This window comes from Nanorana parkeri, unplaced genomic scaffold (genome assembly GCF_000935625.1).
Source record: "Nanorana parkeri isolate BGI_ZX_2015 unplaced genomic scaffold, ASM93562v1 scaffold2207, whole genome shotgun sequence".
NCBI classification, from domain to species: Eukaryota; Metazoa; Chordata; class Amphibia; order Anura; family Dicroglossidae; genus Nanorana; species Nanorana parkeri.
Genome location: NW_017308475.1, coordinates 167313 through 181108, shown reverse-complemented (window position 1 = coordinate 181108; position 13796 = coordinate 167313). Strand labels below are relative to the sequence as shown.

At 40.1% G+C, this 13796-nt stretch overlaps 1 long non-coding RNA gene across 1 annotated transcript; it reads left to right on the top strand.

Moving 5' to 3' along the window:
• Positions 1-249: 249 nt before the first annotated feature.
• Positions 250-13246, top strand: LOC108801057. Its single transcript, XR_001942136.1, has 3 exons — positions 250-342; positions 876-877; positions 13236-13246. It is a non-coding gene; the product is annotated as an uncharacterized LOC108801057 (long non-coding RNA).
• The last annotated feature ends 550 nt before the right edge of the window (positions 13247-13796 follow it).

Genomic DNA, 13796 nt, shown 5'->3' with positions numbered 1-13796 from the left:
ACTCTATATGTACATGTACTATATACTACATATAGAGTGCACTGAACAATAGATTTACAATTATCCTCTGCTAATATGAATGGGTTAAATGATCCGTAGTACATGATATGTAGCCCTGTACCCCCTTTTCCACTTACAGAGCTAGGTTATTGTTTTTCTTTTAAATAAATATTCATGTAATTTTATTGGTATCTATCTTCATTTTGTACATTTACCAGTAGCTGCCTCATTTCCCACCCTCGGCTTATACTCGAGTCAATATTTTTTCCCAGTTTTTTGTGGTAAAATTAGGTACCTCTGCTTATATTCGGGACGGCTTATACTGCAGTATATACGGTATTAGTTGGGAAGATTTCTGCCTTTGTACTTATTGTGCTATGTTTTATGAAATTACTAAATTGTATGCAGTTTTAGCAATATATGAAGCAGGGGTATATTTTAGAAATCACTGGGACCCATAGCAAAATTATGATGCTGTGGGTCCATGGGTCTATGATTTTATTTTCCCCCAGCTTGAGGCTTCATTTTGGCAACCCCTTTCTGGTGCGCCCTACACTTTGCACTGGTATAGTATCCTAAATCATAAACACTTTTTATATTTGAGCTCAGTGGTGACCTTTTATGTCCCACAAATAAAAGCATCTTTATTGGTAAAACTTATGAACCAAACTTACACTAATGATTAGTGGAAATACTCCCTTGAAGTAACCTGTGCATTTGTGGTAAGTAGAAAAGCCGCTAATACAATCTTTTATTTGTTTGTTATGGGGAATGACACCCAATAAAAGCCCATTTTATTGGTGGTCAGGGGAAATTTCTCTGCATGGGGAAAGCCCTCTGCATTGATGGTTAGTGGATATGGGTCCTTATAAAAGTTGTCTTTACATTGATGGAGAATATGTTCATCTCTTCAATGTTGGTCAATTAAAATTTCTCACTAATAAAAAACAATTATTTGCGTTAGTGGCTGCTGGAAGAAAACATTAAAAACATTTTTTCATTGATGTTTAGTTGAAGTGCACCTTGTAATTGTGTGAGCTCTCACCCTTCCTCTGATTTGGTGAAGTACAATGCAGTCAGACTGGTTATTCAGCTTTGATATGATCACTGTTGCCATCAGTAGAATAATTGAAGACTGTTTTGATGCAGAGACATAGCTGGCTCCTTTTGAGGTCAAGGCAAGAACAGAAATTGTAGCTTCCCAGGTTATTTAGAGGAAAGTAAATAACAAGAAAATTATTTTTTTTTAGGTTATAGGAACAGAGATTGGGAGAAAATAATATTTTTAAGGGTGTGATGGGAACATTGCAAGGATCTTTGCATACATGAGTGAAGGTGCATTTTCTAGTCCCCCCGGCACCCTAGCATGTAGTGACCCCCATCATATGTACACAGGAAGCATGAAGTGACCCCCGTCAAATATACACAGAAAGCATGTAGTGACCACCATAAATCACAAAGGAAGCATGTAGTGACCCCTCTCTTGGACAGTCAGTGTCCCTTATGATACCCATGTAGCATTCAGCAGCCAGCACAGACATGCAGTGCCTCCTCATCAGATGCCCACAATCCATAAGGTGGGCTCTCAGGTGGGCTGTGCAGGCTCTCGGGTGGTCTCTGTTGGCTCTCAGGTGGACTCTGCAGGCTCTCAGGTTGACTCTGCAGGCTCTCAGGTGGCTGCGTGGGGTCTCAGGTGTGCTACGCAGGCTTTCAGGAGGGCTATGCGGTGTCTCACAAGGGGTCCAGAAGACTACAAAACCCAGAAATACTGATGTCTAAATGAATAAGCATGTTACACATCATTCACATCAAAGCATTCCTAGTATACTGCAGCCCTCTCTATACAGATATAAATCTATAAATGTGACAACAAAGCAAGATAATCAAAGTAAAATGTGAACTGAATTCTGATGGTAGTAGGACAGTTGTATTATGGCATTATCATCACACATGACAGCTTCTGCAGAAGAGCTGAGCAAGGGGGAACGTCAGTGTTGAATAGGTTAACCCACTGCTCCCATATGTGATTAGCACTGGCTAAAGCCATAACTGCACTGGCTACAGGTAAAGTGTTACACATTCCATCATGTAATGAATAGAATGTGTGCTTGACAAGACTAGATAATGCATTTTCTTCTAAAGGGTTGGGGTTCTCTAATGATTAGGTACAGTGTATTGCTTAAGCATCTGATTAGAGTCTAATCTGATGCATAACCAATACACTGAGCTGGCCTACACACAGTTAATGTGGTTACATGGTTTGCCTGGTCTGTGCACTGATAAGGTGCACAGACCAGGCCTCTTCTCATCTATTTTCCCACCATCAGCAACATCCTCTCTCCTCTCCAGATGCTTCTATCTTCTGCCTGTCAACTGGCACACACCCACCCACCACTGTTAACCCATCCCAGCCTTGGCAGCATCATGATCATCTCCAGCTACTAGAGCTCTCATAGCAGAGCCGCCTCCACCAGCACATACACACATGGCATGGAGAGGGGACAGAGGAGGAGGGCCTCTACACAGCTCTTCTCTCTGGGTTACCCGCTTTGCTCTGTGCTCATCCAGTGCTCTGCATCCTCCAGGAATGCTCCACTGTCAGTGCTGAGATGCAGGGCCAGTGCAAGGATTTTTGCACCTGTGTTAAAGACAGTACTATGTGCGTATACGTATATGCATAGGTTTCAGCATATACCTACCACAACAAGTACCTCACCCGCCTCACCATTCCTACGGCTCTGTTCTGATGCTCCACTAAGTTCTGTCCTTTACATCAGCCACAGCTATGCTTCTCTGAGCAAATAGATCAATGCAAAAAAACCTTCTACAATTCACTTAACCTTAGACACTGTCATATCATGCTCTTTGACAGTAGGAGTGAGGCAAGTGAACAATGAAGGGGAATATAATTTTATGAATTTTCATCAACTCTTACTGGTCACAAATCCTTGCCTCCCTCCCTCCAACCATCTACATCTACATCCTTTCCCTGCTTTCCTCTTTCAAACCAATTATCTCCTCATCGATCTCTACTACAATCCATCTTTCTCTCATCCATCTTACCTCCATCCAACCATCCATCCAATTATTGTATTTATCTATACCTCCACCTTTCAATTCATCATTCGCCCAAGCCATTCATCCATACTTTTTTTTAATAGCTTTCTGTTCCCCAAAATCTGAATACATTGTATGCTTGTCTTTAAAACTGAAACTCCTTCATTGAAGACAACATAATTATTTACAAGTCTTTTCTTTTGTAAGCAGCATTGACAAAGAAGGGCAATATATAGGGTAGGTGCCATAAATCCATAAGAAATCTGTTCAAAATGGCCTTTTGCTTACAACCACAAACCTAAAACGAAACATTCATCAATACAATTAGTACTGGCCTGAATTTTTGTCTTGTCGTGCATGCTTTTAATATTAGAAAACTGTTCTTAGGTAATTAAATAGAAACACTTGTTGAAAAATGAAAAAGCCATAACTGTGATTTCAGCACAACATGAACAGATTTATAGAACTTAAAGAGCAGCATTCTGGTAGTTGTGAGTTACTCTTACATTGTCTCTTGTTAATGAACCTAGCTTTATATCTGATCATTTGTCCTGTTACCTTAAACCATCTCAGTAAAATGCAGGCTATACAGTTCTTTTACATTTTGATTAGATGTTAATATCTTCTTAGCACTTTTTGTATACCATGATGACACTGTAAATATAGATTTTCCAATGAAAAAATATGATTAAAACATATTTAAATCTTGATGGTTCCAAAACAAATAGCACAATTAAAACAGGAGTCACTTACATAGTAGCATGCTATTACTCAAGGGATTTATATTCTGTGTTTACCATGTAACATAATGGGACATGCACAATTTCAGCAATCTGTCATGGTGATAGGTTAATAATGTAGATCAGCTATCCTATTGAATAACTGCTTTTCATTAGTTTTAACCTGGATATCAGAGCCCTAAGGGGAAGCAGATGTAATCTAATGGGACAGATTTACTGACATAATAGATTTGTACCAGAAGAAGTACATGTCAGGCCCCGAACATTAAATGCTTATGGATTATGTGTGAAGAAATAAAACAGGTTAAAATGAAATTCTGTAATGTTTCTTTATCCCTGAGGCTTAATATATAACAATTATAATGCATTCATTTGTAGAAGAGCTCATCTTTAAACAATTATAATCATATTTTGTATGCTCAAAATAAAAAGGAAGGAAGGAAGAGCAATAAAGGGCAAAATGAAGCTCATCAAACTGCTGAGTGTCAAGGCTATAATAATTAAGAAAGAACAAACATAATAACATTGTGGTAAAACAAGGCACCACAAAGCCACAGGGATGCTTTTGCTGTAAAATCTGGAGACTGAAACTGTGAGTTCATATGAGAAATAAAGACAGATGGAAAATTAGACAGACAATTGAAAGGAAAATACGGATGGGATGTAGTGTTATTTTCATAGCATTTTCATTGTATGCATTTTTGGTATGATAGTTGCTATAAGAACCAACTGCAACTAAAACTGAAATATCAGTTAAAAGGCTGAAGCATCTGACAATTGTTTTATATATGAGATCTCTGTGAAGGTAAATATTTTCCCCACCCCCCATTCTAAAAAGCCATGCCAGAGATGTCTGTCTCACTGCTGTATTTCCAAATTATTTATTTACTTGCTATGGAGAACCAATCAAAGAAGCAGGACACCATTATCTACTTCTTTCTTCTCCCCCATACGTTTTAGCATATACCTACCACAACAGAAGTGTATACAGATCTTCACTCTGTGGCAGGCCCGAAAGTGCACAGGAACTGTATGAGATATATAGAAATTATCCATGCTATTCTGGGGCTTATGCAGCATAGATATAAAGGTTGTCTACAACCTAACAGGTTGGAAGACTTCCACTGATGTAAATGAAGGTCACATGGATCACAATTGGCTGCACTGAAGAGATGGGCAGGATGTAATTGAAGTCATGCATGGGCCTAAACTTCTGATATAGCTATAATATAGCCAGGTTTTAAAGCTCCTCATTCCATACTTCTCAACACCATCCCTATTAATCCTTTACACATCTCCACTGTCAATATTTTTAAGGTGTAATCATCTCCACTATTCACTAACCTGAACATGAATTATAGTGTCAGAGAATATGGGTGACATCACTGGAAAAGGGTTGTGACATAGTAAGGACCATTGGTTAGTTGGCTGGCATCTGCATCTGCCAACAATGAAAAAGACAGAAACGGGGACATAGTAAATGGCGCAACAAATGAAATGTATCTACAGAAAACATTGCTACTAAGGGGTCTATTCACAAAGCTGCCGAAGGATCTGGCCATAGCTTCGGCCGATCCTTGAGCTAGCTTCGGCCCCAGGACCCCTTCGGTTTGTAGAACCGAAGGGGTGCTGTAAGGGCTATTCACAATAGCTCGTACAGCTCCCGATCATGGCCGATAATAGGAAACTATTGGGCGGAGCTAGCTGTCACTGCTAGCTCTGCACAATTGTTTTCTATTTACTTTTTTTTACTTCTTTCACTCTTTTTCTGTTCTGCTCGGTCTGCTCTGTTCTGCTCTGTTCTGCTCTGTTCTGCTCTGTTCTGCTGTTCTGCTCGGTCCTTCTTTTTACTTCTTTCACTCTTTTTCACTCTTTTTCTGTTCTGAGGGGCCGAGCAGAACAGACTGCTGTTCGGCATCTTTAAGAATAGCTTTATCAGCCGTACCAGCCTGAAGTGAATAGCCGAACAGTGTTCGACTCACTTCACTTCAGATCGGTCATTCACTCGGCTGCCCTCGGCAGCTTAGTGAATAGACCCCTATGTCTGCAATAATACACAGAATGATAATATACGTCTTTTATTTATTTGCACATGTTTGCTTGTGTTTTACACATTTGTGTGTCTACTTTTACTAAAGCTTCTTATGTGGTATTCTGAAGCTGCCAAGAGAAAATAGTTTCAGAGAGGCGTATGGTGAAGTGGTTTTTGGCTTATATCTGTAATAGCAAGCAGCACGTGGTGTGCCATTCATAGATCCTTTCCTGTTATATATGCAGAAATAGTAGCAATACATTTTGTTACAACCAAGAACAGATGAGAAAACTGAACAAAGTTTAGTTTGCAGGAGGCTCAACATAACCAGCAAAAAGTCCACAAAACTAAAACATTAGAGGTGCACTGATACCGGTTTTTAGGTATCTAGTATGAGTACCAATATTTATCTTTTGGTACTCACCGATACCAAGTAGCGGTACTGGTACTTCCACTAGCATGGAGCTGGCTTCCTGCCCAATCAGGAAGCCAAACAGCATGTCATTTCCCGTCTCCTGGCTTTTGAATCACCTAGGAAACTGGCTTCATGCTGTTTGGTCAGATTGATGCTGATTGGCCGGTAATCCAGCTTCCCAGCCAATCAGCATTCGCCTGGCTTCCGGGCCAATCAGAAAACCAGGAGGTGGCTCATTACCCGCCACCCAGCTTCCTAATTGGCCATGAAGCCGGCTCCATGCTGGTCAGAGGAAATCTCCCTCTGACCGGAAGTTCTGGTATCAGGGGTAAGTATCGGAGCATTTGGGCGAGTACAAGTACTCGCCGAAATCCTCGGTATTGGCACCGATACTGATACTAGTATCAGTATCGATGCATCCGTATAAAACATAAAATGTGGAATATATCATGGGTGCAAAAATGGAAAAAAGGGCCTCAGTCATGAAGGGGTTAAAACCATTGTTAGAAACAGGGTAGCTGGGTACTTTCATGGGGGACATGTACCAATGCAAAAGAAGTTTGAAAAAAATAGTGTTCCATGGGGAAAGGGTATTTTAATGTGGCTTAATGAGGACATTGTCATGTTTTGAAACAGCTGTCATTGCTTCTAAATGACAGATACCCATTGACTTCTGTTTATAAACTAAGGGACTGAGGATCCCTGGGTGATGTAATTGATGAAATATCACATCACAGACCTTTTGAGGGATCAGATGTGGGGATGAGATGTTCCAAGTTGATAGGGACAAGTGAGAGGACTTTGCTGCTTCGCTTCCAATGTTGAGGGCTTGTGACCAGGTATGGCAAAGGTGCAGGAGGGTCCACAAGGGGATTCAATGTGTTGCCTCCCCACCTTGCAAGGCACCTTGTCCCCATGTTGCTGGGAACAAGAGTAACATTCCAACATCCTGTCCCTCAAAAGGGATGTGGGGTCTGCAATAAGTAGGGGTACACATTGTTACTTATTCACATAGAAATTAAAAAAAGCACATAAAAACACCCACACCATAGAAGAAAAAAACCTTTATTCAAAAAAATATATAGAAATAATGTCACCCAATCTAAATTCAGTGTAAATCCAGTATCCTACTGTGTTACTACAGTTAATGGAATCTAGTTTAATCTTCTATTATATTATTACATTTATTTAAGACAAAACTGGTTTTAATGCATTACCCTGCCCTTTGTCGTCTTCCTAAACCCCTTCCCCTAAACCCTTTCCCTCAAGCTATTTTTTAAAATTCATACGTGTCTTTCATTTTGCTGTCTTAAAAGGAGATGGGTGGTCATTACTCCAACACTAAACATCACTATGATAATGATATCCAAGAGAGTGAGTTTAATGACGCTGGTCATCATTCTGCCCAGAAGAGGAGTGCCATCGAGTGGCAGAGAGAACTTTCTGTAGGGGTCAGTTCCAGATTTTAAAGTGGGTATTGCAGCAAAAGCTGCATTTGTATTTGTATTACTGCTGGGCAAAGTATATTTTTTAGACTGCAATTCTGCTTTAACATTATCTGGAGTATAAAGACTACCTCATTCAAATTCCCATGCATGCACAGCATGTGTTCTCCCACCGAAAGAAAGAAAAACTAAGCTATCTATGAGCATGTTTGCGCCAAGCTTCTGGCATGTGCAGGGGCAAGGGGGAGTACAAATGGCCTACAGGTATGGCATTTGTTTGTTATTTACAGTTTTATACAGGTTTTTTGTTTGTGTCTTGACTGCATAGGCTCCTTTCTTCAACAGGTGAACTTAGCCTTCAGACAAGTAAGGACAGTGTTTACACAGCTTCTGCTGTTTCACAGCCCTGTGATCTTGCCTTACTTGTAACAGATTTACTTGAATTATACTGCTTGAAAAAGACAGTCAACAATCACCACCTGCATGTACTCATGTGTGTCTAGTCTCTGTTGGTCAACATTTATATTCATAAATATCATAACATTTCAAAAATGTCCTCATTGATATCTATTCATTTGGCAAGACAGATATACTATCTTTACTTTTACAATCCGCAATGATTTGCTTTTACAAAATCAATGGTTTTGGAGAGAAAGGAACACAAAGTGCACATCTTAGCTATAATAGAGGGATCCGCAACTGTTACTTTTTTCTTTGCATGGCAAATCTCAAAATTACTTTCAAAAACACTCCGTATTTAGAGGAGCTATTTGAGCAATTGGAGGCAGTGGAAAATGCCTGAACAAAATGCTTCAGCAATTGCTCTGTGATTATCTGGATTGGAAAATCGTAGCTGAAGGACCACCAGTGTTACTAGACATAGACTTCAAATTGTTACACTCATAATATGACCAGAATTGTTAAAAATATAAAAAAGATGTAAATGCTTCATAAAAATGCCTGCCTGGCTCTAGAGAACCTATTTACAAAGCTAGAGTTTGCTCTATCCATTCCTTGTGTTTGTTGCTACCTTGTGGTTGATTTCCCATATTCGGCTTAAAATAAAATTTAACATAAAATGTTAAATAAAAGGGCAGCATGATATTAATGAAAGGACACAGATAAAACCAGAAACAGAAGTAAACAGAAAAATAAGAGGCACATATCACAGATTCAATACAAATGTCATTTTGGACAAAAAGTTATGACAGAAAGGATGATTCACTAAATTGTGTGGTATTGTATTAAATGTTTTCAGTTCTCTAAGGACCCATTCGCACCAAAAGCAGTGTGCTGCAGCGTATGTGTTTTTGTGCATTGTGGCACTGCATTAGGTAGTCCATTCAAAATGAAAAGGCTGTAATGCACCTCAATGGATGAAAAAATAGGTTATGCTGCATTCGTTTGTGCATTTTTGGGCACTGCAATTAACTGTATTTGGACATATTTTGCAGTTGTATTGAAAGTTAATGGCATCACAATGCAGTAAAACATGCACACTGAGCTACCACACATTGCAGTAACATCCACATCTAACTGCACCTAACCTCAGAGCAGTAAGGTGACCAAGCCCTAAAGTTTTTACCACCGAGATAAGCAGAATTTACTGCATAAAAGTTATATTGTTAACTTTTTGATACCCCAAAGTGGTAGCGCTCCAGATTCCTGGTGCTCAGGCCAAGTGGAACCCATCCACTTCCCAAAAACATTTAGGTATACAAAGTAGTGCCATAATGCTGTATCCTTTTTGACACCTGACAGACCCTTACAATTATGACCAAACTTTAGTGGTATTTTAACACATAAAAACCCTGTGTTAATATTTTCAGTTTAGCATGCAAAATGCCACAAATAGTTATAAAGTAGATGCATACTACTGTATCCTTTTTTATCAAATTGAAAAGGTTTTATTGTTTGGGGAGATAGTACCTCCCACTGGACTCAGCTCTCTTCCTCTAGTAACATAGTAACATAGTATGTAAGGCTGAATAAAGACCAAGGTCCATCCAGTTCAACCTATGTATATGTGTGTGTGTTGTGCATGTGTGTATTTATCTGGCTCTAACACCTCCCATATCCCTGTAGATTTTGCGAAAGAAGAAACTCATCCAGGAGTTTCTTGAATGTATCAATGTTATCAGCAGATACCACTGTCTGTGGTAGAGAGTTCCAAACTTTCACCACTCTCACAGTGAAATATCACTTGCAAATTCTAAGATTGATCCCCCCTCTCCTCTAACCTCTTGTTGTGTCTCCGTGTTCTCAATACAGTTTTGGGATTATACAGCTTGTTCCTAATATTGGGGTCCCCATTGATGATTTTGAAGACTGCAATAATGTCCCCTTAATTGCCTCTTTTCTAAGGTGGACAAGTTTAGATTTTAAATGTGGTCTTCATAACTCAGGCCTTCAATCCCTTTCATTAATTTTGTAGCGCTTCCCTGACTCTCCCCAGTTCCAAGACATCCCTCCTGAGAGTTGCTGACCAGAACTGTACCGCATACTCAAGATGGGGCCGAACCAATGATTTATAAAGTGGAAGTATTAGTCTTTGATCCCTTGCTACAATTCCTCTTTTAATACACACCAGTATCTTGTTAGCTTTACTGGCTGCTGCTTGGCATTGCTTACTATTGCCAAATCTGTGATCTATGAGGACCCCCAGGCAGGGCCAGCCTTTGAGGTGTTCGAGCTGTGAAGCCGCACAGGGCACCATGGCAACAAGGGTGCCAGGAGGGAGGGGCGCAGGAGGGAGTGCTACCTGCTTTCAGGACAGCCGAGCGGGGAAGAGAGAGCAGCCGCTGTCATCCTGTCAGCTTCAGGATGACAGCGGCTGTGTGCTTGGCCGAGCGGAGGATCGGTAAATATCTGTGACTTTTACCGATCCTCTGTGTGTGCGGAACAAACACTGGAGTGATTGTCTGATCACTTCAATGTTTGTAAATAACTGGGGACACATAGTGCTATGTGTCCCTAGTTATGAATGAACAGGATGTGATTTAAATCACTTCCTGTTCATTCATGAGTTTCTGAATGGGGAGTAGCACTCACTACAGATGCTCCTCCCCATTCATAAACTGGTGATAGTAAAATGTTTTACTATCATCAGTTTCTGAATGAATGGAAAGCCTCTGTACTGAGTGCTTCCCATTCATTGAGTGCTTAGGCTGCAGAAAAAGAAATTGAGGACTTTGTGTCCTCAGTTTCTTTTCTATTTTAAAAGGGAAATGTCAGGGGTCTGTTTAGACCCCTAATATTTTCCAGAAGCCCCCCCAAACAGTAAAAAAAATAATAATGAAAAGAAATGTAATAAATTGTTTTAAAAAAGTGAAAATTACCCCCTCCCCCCCACACACACACACATATTATTAAACATGTGCAAAGACTAAAAATTAATTTCAGATGAAATGAACGAAAACTAAACACGTTTTCATTCATTTCATCAAACAAAATAAATATTTATGCTATTTTGGATTCAGACACTGGCGTGTTCTGGAGACAGGGTGCATCACGTCATATGACACCGCACATTTTGGGCGCCGCCATCTTGTTGTATATCTAGGTATACACCAAGATGACGGCGCCTGTATCGGCGTGTTACGTCTCCATGATGGTGGCACACATTCGCAGAGCGTGCCGGCGGCCAACATGGCCGCCGCACATTCTCAAACAAATTATTATGTGCCTGAATACATTTTTCGTATATTCAGGCAAATAGTAATACATCATTAATTTAACACGTAGTCTAGATTTTTTGTTCTGTTTTTTATTTTTACTTTTCTAGATACACTTAGTTGAAAAAAGGGACTGCGTGACACCCTGACACTTTATTTTTATAGACTCTATTTTAGTTTGACATTTATTGTTTATCATTTGTTTGTCTACAATTGTTTTGTTTAATAAGAATACTTATATTGTGCCTACAAGTTTAATACCTTTGAGTAAAAGTTTTATTTTTATCATACTTTTTAATATGTTTCTTTGGGGCTTAACAAAATGGGACTCTGAATGATGTGGATATTGGAGAAATGGGTGTGGCCACTGACGGGTGTGGTCACTGAGGGGCGCTGTAGAGCTTTCTCGCACAGGGCGCCTAAAGGCCTAAGGCTGGCCCTGCCCCCAGGACTTTTTCTATGTTTGTTTTCCCTAATGTAGCACCCACAAGTAGTAGTTTGTGCACATGCTCTTTACCCCCATGTGCATAACCTTATATTTTTCAACATTAAATCGCATTTGCCATCTTGTAGCCCATGCCTCAGTTTTGCTTAGGTCCTGTTGTAGTGCGATGTGTTTTATCCTATTAGGGACTTAATCGTAGAGGCATACATACTGTATATAGCAGGGGCGCCCACTATTTTTTGTCTGGAGATCTACTTTTCAAATGACGAGCTCACTGAGATCTACCAACGAAAAAACACCTGCATTCAGGGGCGGAAGGGGGCATGGTGGTGCATTGAAGTCAATGACACCGCAGCCAGGCTCCGCAGGCAGGCCCCTCGCCCACAGTGTGATCGCCTGCATCAGTGCCTGTGTTCCAGTCCAGTGCGATCCACAAAAATTCTGCTAGCACTATTTTTGCAGATCGCACTGGACCGGAATGCAGGCACTAATGTGCCTGCGTTCCGAGTGTGGGCGATCGCAATGTGGGCAATGCCATTGACTTCAATACAGCTCCACACCCCCTCCCGCACCTGAACGCAGGGAGTTGGCTGGCTTACATTCCAGTGCGCCCTACAGGTCCCGGCGTCCTGTCCTCCCGTGGTGCTCGTGTGGCTGACGTTGCACATGGGGTGTCCTGCACCTTTCCATCTGCAGTGTCTGACACATTGGCCGGCAGCCGCACGAGCACCATGGGAGCATAGCCGTAGCCAGCTCCTTTTGCGCCTGAGGCAAGAAAAAATAAAAAAAAATTTTAATTTATTTTTTACTATTTTTCATTTTATTTTCATTATTTATTTTTATTTTTTTAATTTTCGTAATTTTTTTTTTTTAACTCTTGGGGGGGCTTCGGGGAAATATTAGGGGTCTAAAATATTAGGGGTCTTTTAAAATAGAAAAAGAAATTGAGGACACAAAGTCCTCAATCTCTTTTTCTGCAGCCTCTATTCTAAATGAATCTTCGCCGGTTCATTCACTTCTTCTCGTATCCCCGCTGGGGAGAGCAGTGGGGATCCAGAGAAGCGGCGGGAGGAGAGGACAGTGTGATCTACCAGTGATCGCTACGCGATTGACGGGTAGATCGCAATCGACCTTGTGGGCACCCCTGGTATATAGGATGAAATAAATAAGTGGGAAAAGACTGATGCCTGGTGGGAGGTGCTATTTCATTTAACAATAAAGATTTTTCAAATTGACTAAAAAAGGATACAGTAGTGGGCATCTACTTTTCTATACCTATTTGTGGCATTTCGCATGTTAAGTTGAAAAGATTAACGCAGGGTTTTTGTGTGTTGAAATACCACTACAGTGTGACTGGTGATAATTGTGAGGCTTTATCAGGTATATTGAAGAAAGTGGAAAATTTACCCATGTGAAGTTAAAGTGAGATATTTCAAGAGGTAAAATACCAACTCATAGGAAATAAAGACTTTTGGCAGTTGAATAACTGTTTAATGTGGAAAAATTATTGCACATTTTATTATTAGGGCCTAAGCTATACTTATTGCCATTTCCCTGTCTAATCAGACCAGGGGTTTTAAACTCAATTAACTTGGGGGCCACTGGACACATTTTCTTCTCCTATAGGGGCCGCTTGCCAAATTGTATACTTTAAAATAAAATGTAACTATAACTATATATACAGTATATACAACTATATATAATACTATTATTAGAAAGACAATACAAAATATTGTTGGGGTTTTAACGGTGTTAGTAAACCACAGTTTGGAAAAAAACTATTTTTAAAAAACAATCACTTTATTAAATTGAATTAATTAAAAGATCCATACATTTATTTAAAACATTGTTCCCTTCCCAGTGCCTGAGATCCACATCATTACCTCTATAAGTAATACCTCCTGGACCTAAACACATCACACACGTATAACTTTTTCATAGAAATATGTTTAATGGTCCAGTCCTTGATGCGTTTCAATGTCTGTGCT